Source organism: Pelodiscus sinensis, chromosome 9 (genome assembly GCF_052426305.1).
Source record: "Pelodiscus sinensis isolate ZL-2025 chromosome 9, ASM5242630v1, whole genome shotgun sequence".
NCBI lineage: Eukaryota > Metazoa > Chordata > Testudines > Trionychidae > Pelodiscus > Pelodiscus sinensis.
This window is the reverse complement of record NC_143060.1, coordinates 45,976,009-45,987,908: the sequence shown is the minus strand read 5'-3', so window position 1 is coordinate 45,987,908 and position 11,900 is coordinate 45,976,009.

Below are 11,900 nucleotides of genomic sequence, written 5' to 3'. Positions count from 1 at the left end.
TCAAGAACCTACTGAAGGAGAACATTCGTAGATTATAACGTTGGAAGAGACCACTGGGATTGTCTAGTATGACCTCCTGAATTAATTCCTGTTAGAATTAGAAAAATTTGGGGTTGGGGGGAGGGAGAAAGCTTACTGGTCAGTAACGGAAAAGAATCCACTGGGGCCTGTGGTAAATTGTTCCAATGGTTATTACCCTACTGTTTTAAAAACTAATATGCTGTGTGGAGAAGCCATTTCATATTTAGCTAGAAGCCATCTTGTATAACAGAAACCATTTCAGCTTTTCTCTCAAACATGTAGACCAGAGTGAACTTTCTGTCACCCGTGAGAAGAGGCCTACAGGATGGGCTATTGGTATGTGTTAATTGGGCTGGTTGGGACAGGAGATGTACTCCCTCGTACCTGTCCGCCATCTTGTTGATAAGGCTTTGTTTTTCCAAGTTTAATTGAGGATTTCTGTAATTGGATGCCCTGACGTCAGACTGTTTGGCTAAGGGTATAAAGATACTAGGATTGATTTATTAGCCAGTGTTACTGGACCTGGCTTTGCTGGGACCATGTTTGGCTCATGCTGTGCTTTATTAATTAATAAAGCTGTTTGTTAGCTGCCTAAACAGAGAGGAGCATTTTTTTGCTTCAACATGTGCTTTCTAGCTTGAATTGTCTAGTATCAGCTTCCAGTCTAGTATCAGCGTCTATCTGATCCTGTCATACATTTGCTAGATTGAAGAGCCCTCTGTTTCCCATGTGGGTAATTCTAAACTGATCAAGTGACCCCCTTAACCTTCTTTTGGGTAAGCCAAAGGATTGAGCTCCTTGAGCCTTTAACTAGAACATGTTTTCCAATCAATCTCCTGCTCTTCTCTCAACTCTCTTCAATTTAATCAAAATCCTTCAAGAAGTGTGGGATATCAGAACTAAAAATACTATTCCAGTGGGTGTCACACCAATATCAAATAAAGATAATGAAGTCTTTCTAATCCTTCTAGATATTCTTGTGTGTATACATTCAAAGATTGCATTGATCCTTTTACTCACAGCATCTCACGTGGACCTCGTGTTAAGCTGATCATCTAGTAAGATCCCCAAGTCCTGGTTCATATTAAAAAGGAGAAAAGGGTTGACTATGTCCCTCTTGTGGAAGGCATTTCTTAACCTGATGGACATCTGCATGGACTTGCAGTAACACTACAAAGGTACTGGCAATGGAAAATAGACAAACTTGATGCCAGATAAGGAGTTAGTGCTGAGGTGGGTTTTTCCTACATAGTCTCCAAGACTTTCAGAGCCTGAGTAGACACTGATGGTTTTGTCTTCCATGCCACTTCTGATTTAACTGCTGATAGCAGTGCTGGAAACAGGGATGTTTAGTGGTAACTGGTTACTCAGGAAGCAATCAATCACCCTTAACTAGAGATGCTAAAATACATTTACACGCAGGGGGTAGGTGAGAGTATGACAAGAGGCAGCAGTGTGGGGGCCAGGTGGCTTTGAGGGAACCGGCACACAAAGGATCCAGCTCAAAAGCCAGCTCCCTGCACATACTCCCGACAGCAGCGCAGGAGGTGGGGTTGGCCGGTGAGTCTCTGCAGAGTCAGTTTTGACTGTCACTGGCTCCCAAAAGCCTCCATGCAATGGCCAGCACTGACAGTACAGGCTATAGAAGCACCCCTGGTAAGGAGACACACTGCTGATGCAAAGAGCCATGTGTGTGCACACAAGTGATCTAATAATTGGAGTGGCTATATGCCCACATAAGTCAGGATTTCTAAATCCATGTGATTCACCTTGTGCTGAATTAATTTGAGGTACTGGATTAGAGGCAAAACTATTGTGGGCAGGGACTGAAAATTAAACTGATTTCCTTCGCATTTTAGGTCTATAACACAAGGTTTGATCAAAAAAATTTCTAATGCTTCCTTTTCTTTTGCATTCATTACACTGCTATTTATTCCGCATAACTGAACAGCTTGTGACATTGTAGCAGGAACTATTATGGTAAGAAGAAATTGAGTCAGATGATACCAATGCTCAAATTATCAAAATTTTCCTCATTTTTTTTAGGAGTATGGGATCTTTCAAAAAAAGTTTTTTTTTTCTGAAAGAACTGCATCTAGACTGAGGTTTCACTTTCGAAATATCCTTGTGATCAGACGTGAATATGCAAATGAAGCACAGGATATTTAAATTGGCCCTTCATTTGCACTTTTGATCTGCCTAATTTACATCCCTCTTTCAAAAGAGGGATGTAGTCTAGCATAGCCAAAGTCTTCATGGAATAAGGCAGTGTGGAAACCATTTCATATTTAGCTAGAAGCCATTCTGTATAACAAAAGCCATTTCAGTTTCTTGTGTCTGCAAGTATACTAGAGGGAGTGAACTGGCCTTCACGGTGGTGGGGAGAGGCCAGGAGGATGTGCTGTTGGAATGTGTTGATGAACTATTTTAAGCTGAAGCCCTTACTCCCTAAAAAAAACCTGTTTCTTTCTTTGCTGATAATAATTCCTTTTTGAAGTTCGCTTTGATTTCTTGCCCTGACATCAGACTTGTTTGGTTAAGGGTATAAAATACTAGGATTGATTGTATTAGCCAGCCTTACTGGGCCCAGCTCTGCTGGGACCACGTTTGGCTCACTTGGCCTTACTGATCAATAAAGCTGTCTGTTTAGCCGCCTAAACTGAGTGAGGCCTTTGCTTCAACAGCAGCCCACACAGATGTCATTTTAATTCCAGGGCAAAAAAAAAAAAAAAAAGAATCAGCATGTACCTGGTTTTACACTGTATTTCTTAAAAGAAAATTCAAAGGCTATTGTTTGCCAGGCTGGAGCAATTATTCTGAGATATGAGTCTCTCCCTTATTGTTTTTGAACCTGTCATATTTTCAGTCTGGAACAGACCTGAATTTTTAGAACTATAAAAAAGCCATAATCTTCATAAGTAAAAAAAATGAGGAAACCATACCAGAGATCAACAAGTTGGAGTGAAACAGGCACTTCAAATTGTGCTAATTTACTTCTCAGTTCAGTTTAATTTTTAAAAACTCCCAGGACATAATAGGGCAGTAGTGTTAAATTTAAAATACATGGTGGGATAGATAGAGAGAAAAATAACTATATAATATATGGCTCTTTGCACTCTATGTACAGCTATTTTGGCTCTTAGTTTCTAACTGGTTGGCCACCCCTGCAATAGCAGATGTAATTCAGTGTTGATAAGTGCACATGGAAAAGTATAATCCCAACTATGCACACAAAAATGATGGGATCCAAAATAGCTGTTATCACTCAAGAAAGATTTTGGAATCATTGTGGGTAGTTCCTGGAAAACATCTGCTCAGAGTGCAGTGCAGTCTAAAAATTAAAAAGTTAACAGAATATTGGAAATCATTAGGAAAGAAATAGATAAGACAGAAAATATCATATTGCCTGTATATAAAGTCATGTTACACCCATGTCTTGAATACTGTATGCAGATCTGGTCACCCCATCTAAAAAAAGATGTATTGGATTTAGAAAATGTACAGAAAGGGCAACGAAAATTATTAGGGATAAGGAACAGCATCCATATGAAGAAATGTTGAGGAGTAAGCCCCCTCAAGGCCCGGAAGGCCCCAAAGTCTGGGTCAAATGCTCCCTTTTCACAGGGCAAGAGTGGCATATAGGCTCAGTTCCTTGTAAGTGTCCCTCTAACAGAGTCTATATGGCCTGGAGGCCCAATTCAAAGCACTGCCCTCTCTACCCGGGTATACTCACCCCCACAGTTCTCCCTACTAAGGTATATACAGCCTTGAGGCCTGGTCCAGAGTACAGTTCCCTCTATTAGGGTATATACAGCCCCGAGGCCTAGTCCAGAGCACAGTTCCCCCTACTAGGGTATATACGGCCCTGAGGCCTATTCCACAGGTAAGCCTCCCAAAGTGGCAGGGGGAGGGGTTACCGTGGGGTGGGGAGGTAGGGGCCCTGTTGGCAATGGAGGGTTTCACTGCCTGCTCAGCGAGGAACCTGCCGAAGCGCGCCGACCTCCCAGAGGACAAGCCTCTGCCCTGGGCCACTTCCCACTGTTCCCCGTGCACTGCTCCGCTCTCCGGGCGCTGCTCAGCAGGTCGGCCCCTCGTGGACGGCCTCCCTGGCCAGGGCTGTCATGGGGGCTGTGGGGGATGCTGCTGATGGGGTTCCTGCTCCGGGGGCGGCTGCAGCTGCGGCTGCTGAGGTTGCTCAGGAGCTCGGGCCTAAGCTCCCTTCCCTCGGGCAGTCAGCCCCAACTGATTAAAATTAAATCTGACTGGAGGTGCTGGTACTGCATCTGGAGGTGCCGGGACTGCGTACCGGGCAGTACCTTCACAAAAAAAGCACTCTCTCTCTCTCTCTCTATATATATATATATATTTAAATATATAAAGTGTGTATGTGCATGTACATACTGCAGTGGTTAACCATAAATTTCCATAGGACGGCTACTTTTTACTTCTGGATATTTAAGTACAAATAAGATGCAATCATAGAATCATAGAATATTAGGACTGGAAGAGACCTCGAGAGGTCATCGAGTCCAGTCCCCTGCCCTCATGGCAGGACCCAGTACAGTCTAGCCCATCCCTGATAGACATTTATCTAACCTACTCTTAAATATCTCCAGAGATAGAGATTCCACAACCTCCCTAGGCAATTTATTTCAGTGTTTAACTACCCTGGCAGTTAGGAACTTTTTCCTAATGTCCAACCTAAATCTCCCATGCTACAGTTTAAGCCCATTGTTTCTTGTTCTATCCTCAGAGGCCAGGAAGAGCAATTTTTCTCCCTCCTCCTTATGACACCATTTTAGATCATGTCCCCTCTCAATATTCTCTTTTCCAAACTAAACAAGCCCAATTCTTTCAGTCTTCCTTCATAGGTCATGTTCTCTAGACCTTTAATCATTCTTGTTGTTCTTCTCTGGATCTTTTCCAATTTCTCCACATCTTTCTTGAAATGTGGTGATCAGAACTGGACACAATACTCCAACTGAGGCCTAATCAGTGCAGAGTAGAGCGGAAGAATGACTTCTTGTGTCTTGGTCAGAACACACCTGTTAATGCATCCTAGAATCATGTTTGCTTTTTTTGCAACAGTGTCACACTGTTGACTCATATTTAGCTTGTGGTCCACTATAACCCTTAGATTTCTTTCTGCCGTACTCCTTCCTAGACAGTCACTTCCCATTCTGTATGTGTGAAACTGATTGTTCCTTCCTAAGTGGAGCACTTTGCATTTGTCCTTATTAAACTTCATCCTGTTTATCTCAGACCATTTCTTTAATTTGCCCAGATCATTTTGAATTATGACCCTGTCCTTCAAAGCAGATGCAACCACTTCCAGGTTGGTATCATCTGCAAACTTAATAAGTGTACTCTCTATGCCGATATTTAAATAGTTGATGAAGATATTGAATAGAACCGGTCCCAAAACAGACCCCTACAGAACCCAACTTGTTATACCTTTCCAGCAGGATGGTGAACCATTAATAACTACTCTCTGGCTGTGTCTAGACTGCATCTCTTTTCCATAAAAGGGATGCAAATTAGACACATCGCAATTGCAAATGAAGCGGGGATTTAAATCCCCCCGCTTCATTTGCATAAACATGGCTGCCGCTTTTTTCCAGCTCGGAGCTTTGCTGGAAAAAGGCGCCAGTCTAGATGCAGATCTTTCGGAAAATAAAGCCTTTTCCGAAAGATCCCTTATTCCGTTTTTTTAGAGGAATAAGGGATCTTTAGGAAAAGGGTTTATTTTCCAAAAGATGCCCGTCTAGACTGGCACTTTTTTCCGGCAAAGCTCCGAGCCGGAAAAAAGCAGCAGCCATGTTTATGCAAATGAAGCGGGGGGGATTTAAATCCCCACTTCATTTGCAATTGCGATGTGTCTAATTGGCATCCCTTTTACAGAAAAGGGATGCAGTCTAGACACAGCCTCTGAGTATGATTATCCAGCCAGTTATGCACCCACCTTATAGTAGCCCCATCTAAGTTGTATTTGCCTAGTTTATTGATAAGAATATAATGCAAGACCATGTCAAATGCCTTACTAAAGTCTAGGTATACCACGTCCACCGCTTCTCCCTTATCCACAAGACTCGTTATCCTATCAAAGAAAGCTATCAGATTGGTTTGACATAACTTGTTCTTTACAAATCCACGCTGGCTGTTCCCTATCACCTTATTATCTTTCAAGTGTTTGCAGATGAATTCCTTAATTACTTGCTCCATTATCTTTCCTGGCACAGAAGTTAAACTGACTGGTCTATAGTTTCCTGGGTTGTTTTTATTTCCCTTTTTATAGATGGCACTATATTTTCCCTTTTCCAGTCTTCTGGAATCTCTCCTGTTTTCCATGATTTTCCAAAGATGATAGCTAAAGGCTCAGATACCTCCTCTATCAGCTCCTTGAGTATTCTACGATGCATTTAATCAAGCCCTGATGACTCACAGACATTTAACTTTTCTAAGTGATTTTTAACTTGTTCTTTTTTTATTTTATCTGCTAAACCTATCCTCTTCCCACTAGCATTCACTATGCTAGGCGTTCCTTCATCAGACTTCTCAGTGAAGACCGAAACAAAGAAGTCATTAAGCATCTCTGCCATTTCCAAATTTCCTGTTACCGTTTCTCCCTCCTCACTGAGCAATGGGCCTACCCTGTCCTTGGTCTTCCTCTTGCTTCTAATATATTAATAGAATGTCTTCTTGTTTCCCTTTATGTCTGTAGCTAGTTTGAGCTCGTTTTGTGCCTTTGCCTTTCTAATCTTGCCCCTGCATTCCTGTATTTTTTGCCTATATTCATCCTTTGTAATTTGTCCTAGTTTCCATTTTTTATATGACTCCTTTTTTAATTTTTAGATCATGCAAGATCTCCTGGTTAAGCCAAGGTGGTCTTTTGCCATATTTTCTATCTTTCCTATGCAGAAGAATAGCTTGCTTTTGGGCCCTTAATAATGTCCCTTTGAAAAACTGCCAACTCTCTTCAGTTGTTTTTCTCCTCAGTCTTCCCTCCTATGGACCTTATCTACTAGTTCTCTGAGCTTACCAAAATCTGCCTTCCTGAAATCCATTGTCTCTAATTTGCTGTTCTTCCATCTACTATACCTTAGAATCACGAACTCTATGATTTCATGATCACTTTCACCCAAGCTGCCTTCCACTTTCAAATTCTCAACCAGTTCCTCCCCCTACTTGTTAAAATCAAATCTAGAACAGCTTCCCCGCCAGTAGCTTTTTCAGCCTTCTTAAATAAAAAGTTTTCTTCAGTGCAGTCCAAGAACTTATTGGATAGTCTGTGCCCCATTGTATTAGTTTCCCAATATATATCTGGATGATTTGCACTTTAGATGATTTTGTTAGTTGTTTAAAAAAAGCCTCATCCATCTTTTCCACCTGGGTAGGTGGGCTGTAGTAGACCCCTAGCATGACATCACCCTTGTTTTTCACCCCTTTTAGCCTAACCCAAAGACTCTCAGCATGTCCATCTCCTACATCCATCTCCACCTCAGTCCATGTGTGTACATTTTTAATATATAAGGCAACACCTCCTCCATTTTTACCCTGCCTGTACTTCCTGAGTAAGCTGTGCCCTCCTATACCAATATTCCAATCATGTATATTATCCCACCAGGTTTCTGTGATGCCAACAATGTCATAGTTGTATTTAGTTATTAGCACTTCCAGTTCTTCCTGCTTATTACCCATACTTCTTGCATTTGTATATATGCATCTAAGATACTGATTTGATCTTGCCTTCCAGTTTTGCCTTGTCCCTCCTTTCTCTCTGCTATTATAGTCCACACTCCCTCCCATTTCCAACCCATCTCCCAAGTCTCCATGTTCTTCACTTACCCATGGGCTTTGATCACCTGTCCCCATCTAGCCTAATTTAAAACCCGCCTCACTAGGTTAGCCATCTGTATCTAAATACGGTCCTCCCCTTCCTCAAAAGGTGAACACCATCCCTGCTTATCAGTCCTTCCTGGAATAGCATCCCATGGTCGAGGAAGCCAAAGCCCTCTTGGCGACACCATCTTCACAGCCAGGAATTCACCTCCAGGATGCACCCGTCTCTGCCTGGGCCCCTACCTTTGACAGGAAGGATTGAAGAGAATACCACCTGTGCTCCAAACTTCTTCACCCGTATTCCCAGAGTCCTCTAGTCACTCTTGATCCGCTCAGTGTCACACCTCGCAGTATCATTAGTGCCCACATGGATGAGTAGCATGGGGTAGTAGTCAGAGGGCCAGATAATCCTCGACAATGCCTCCATAACATCTCGGATTCGGGCCTCCAGCAGGCAGCGTACCTCCTAAGATGACATGTCAGGGCGACAGACAAGCGCCTCCGTCTCCCTCAGAAGAGAGTCTCCAACCACCGCTACCTTATGTTTCCTCTTCGCAGTGGTGGCAGTAGACCTCCCAGCCCTGGGGGTACGAGGCTTCTCCTCCTCTGTTGTAAGGGGTGATTCCTTCTCTCCTGTATCAAGAAGAGCATAACGGTTTCCTAGTACCATGGTGGGAGGGTTCGGAGCAGGGGTGGAGCACTGCCTACTGCCAGAAGTAACCAGCTGTCAGTGTCCACCCTGAGCCATCTCCTCCACCACCAGTGGAGTGTCAGCAGTACTGTGTACTGGAACAGCTACCTCAGCTGTCTCCACATGAACACAGTCCAGGAATTACTCGTGGATTCGGATGCTCCTCAACCTAGCCACCTCCTCCTGTAGCTCTCCCACCTGCTGCCTGAGAGATTCCACCAGCAGGCACCTTTCACATTGGATGGTCCCCCCAGCCTGGATATCAGTAAGTGGGAATTGCAAGCCACAGTCCCTGCCAAACCACACCAAGATCTGGGCAGAGGCATCCATGCTCAGGCATTCTGTCCGGCTACAGGTGCAGGTGGAGGAGAAAGAAGCAGTGTTGACACAGGTGTTGCGGGTCTTCCTGACCATCGTAGGCCTCTCTATGTCAAACTCCCTCTTAAACTCCCCTGTCTGCAGCCCCCCTGTCTGCTTTGCTCCCCTGGTCGCTCTGCCTCTGGCTTTTAAAGCCTCCTCGCCTAGGTCAGGCCTAGCCTCAAAGGCCTTTGACTCTTAGTTATATTTACTTCAAAGTAGCAGTACTTTTATTCAAGTAACTTTTTTGGGTACTTTTTCCACCACTGGCATCCCCTCCCCCATCATTTGGTCCTAGTCATGAGTCATAATAGGCTAGAGCCTAAGAATAAGAAGATAATATAAATTACCATTTTTGTATATTTTGTCTCTGTATATTAAAAAAACTTTCTGTGGGATGACAGAGTGACATCATCATGTCACTCTGCATCCCGCCTGCCTCCATGCTCCCTCCCTCCTTCCCCCTTCCCCAATGCTTGGCTGCCACCTGGGGGCCTTGGGAGGCCCAGAACAGCCCCACTCCCCGGTGTTCCGGAAGGGGGCTGAAGCCACAAGCCACATGGACCGGGACCCACGCAGCCTTTCCCTTCCCTCCCTCCCCAGTGCTCCAGGGGGTCTTCCCCTCTCCAAAACCTCCCCATTCCAATGATCCAGAGGGATGGGAGCTGCACCCCCCTCCATGCACCCCATACCTCTCACACACACCCTAGATTGGGGGCAGATCTGGGCCAGCCTTGCCCCAGCCCCGCTTCCTGGCGGGCCGGTGCAGGGGAAGAGGCTGGGTGGGCAAGAGTAGGGGTGGCCTTGGGGTCAGGGGCAGAAGGGATGAGATGGGGCTAGTGGGAGGGAAGAGACTGGGGGGGGCAAGAGCAGGGGCAACCTTGGGGTTGGGGGCAAGAGAGGAAGATCCGGGGCCAGGACAGCCTTGGACTTTCCCTGGTGGGGGAGAGCCTTGGCCTCAGCCTAACCCCTGGTGGCCAGAGGGAGAGAGCCAGGCCAGGCTGAGGCTGGCCCAACCCCCCCGCCGCTGGAGGGAAAGTGCCGGGCCAGCCTCGGCATGGCCCAACTGCCCCAGAAGCTGGGAGGAGGGAAGAGTCAAGGCTGGCGTAGCCTCAGGAGGGCCTGGTGGCCAGGAAGAGAGAGCTGGGGCAGGCCAGGCCTGCCATGCCTTGGCCTGGCCCACCTTGGCAGCCGGGGGGAGGGGGAGAGGAGCTGGGGCTGCCTACCCCCAGACAAGAGGTTGGCAAGTATAGCGAGCAGGGGGCACCATGCCCTAGTAATATATAAAATAAAGTTAATGAAATCTATAAAACAAATAGAAATAATGGTTCTTTATGTAATTGAATGACCAATTCAATTACATCTAATTTTCTGTCCCAACCAAGAACTGGAAAATGTTTGCTGAGTTGCAGAGCCTTTTTGAAATCAACGAACCACAAATGCATGAACAGTAGTGCTAAATAGCCAGGTATATGGTTACAATTATTGAGAAACTGCAATTGTACTCACCTGGTTGCCATAGAGATAGGTTACAACCAATGTTACCAAATGCTCCCACTGTGTAACAGAACACCTGTATCACATGTGTAGACTAAAGCATTTAGAAATGAAAAACTTAATACCTACCTTAGGTACAAATTTCCAGAGCATCTACTATAAGTCTGGCAGTGGTCTAGGAAATGTAACCATTCACCTACAAATGATATTAGGGAGTATTTATACTATAGCCTTTTAAATATTTTGTCTGCTTTAATGAATGAAATAAGTTCTTCTTTTTCTGCTGAAGTTTGTTACATTCAAATACAGTGTGAAAATTAGCTATACAATATTATTCTTCACCTTGTGAAGCTAAGAAGATCATGTAGTGTTCTGAAAGAATCTACAATACTTTATGTGATGAAGTACAAGCGAACAGGAATGGATTCAAAGAAAGGGGCTTTTGTTGGGGTCGTCCGTGAGTACAGATGTGTGAGAAATTAATTATACTCTGTGAGGTGAAGAAAAAGAAATGAAATTGCATTGCATAGTAAATTTCATTTTGTCTAAAGAAAAGTTATCCATTTAAATCCCCATGTTTGTCTTGTGTTTCTAGCAGATAGATTGTATATGTGCTCATAAAAGTTCAAAATATCTCTAGAAAACTTCCTTAAGTCAGTGATAGCAGTAACAGTCCTTGGTGTGTGAGACACATGTTTTGGGTCCTGTTATTCTAGTGTATAACATTATTCTGCTATTGATAGAGGCATGTATTGTGGAAGAGTGCGTTCCTAGTGTCATTATTGAAGTAATAGATAGAGGCCCCTGTCAAGATTAGGTCCCCTTTGCACTGGGCTCCATATGCACATATAATGAAAAGACGGTCCTTCACCCAAAGAATTTATAGTCAAAGGTTCTGGAAATTTTACCATTGGAATAGAAGTAGGCCAATACTAAGTACCTTTAAAAGTCCCACCCATAATCAGGATTGGCCTTAGAACTGCAGGGGCCAAGTTGCTGAGTTGCCATTTGCCAGGAACAAAAAGGGTCATTATATGATTTGGGACATCAATATATGAATTGGCTTTGCCAGAACCGTTTCAAAATAAGTGATTGAGAATTACAAACTTTATACATTTAGAATACTAACTTCCTCTCCCTTTCTAGCATCTGAACTCTGCATTACTCCTTATCTCTATATCTATTTGTTCAATACACAGCACTCAAATAATGCTTATAAAATAATGCCTACAACAGTGAAAGCAACCAAATAAGCTTTCTTGTAAAGTGTTCAGTGTGCAATTAAAGGAATTTTTGAATTCCAGCTCATTAGAAAACATATTTTTCTTAAGATGACCAATAGAAAACCACACTACACTCAGACTGCTCTAAAAGTTGTGCTGGCTGCAATGGTGAGACAGCAGCAATTACAGCATTTGCAGATTGCTGTTTCTTCTCCAAAGGCAGCTATATGGCTAGTTGACTAGTTAAGGTGCCTTTACTGCAGTAGTGAGGA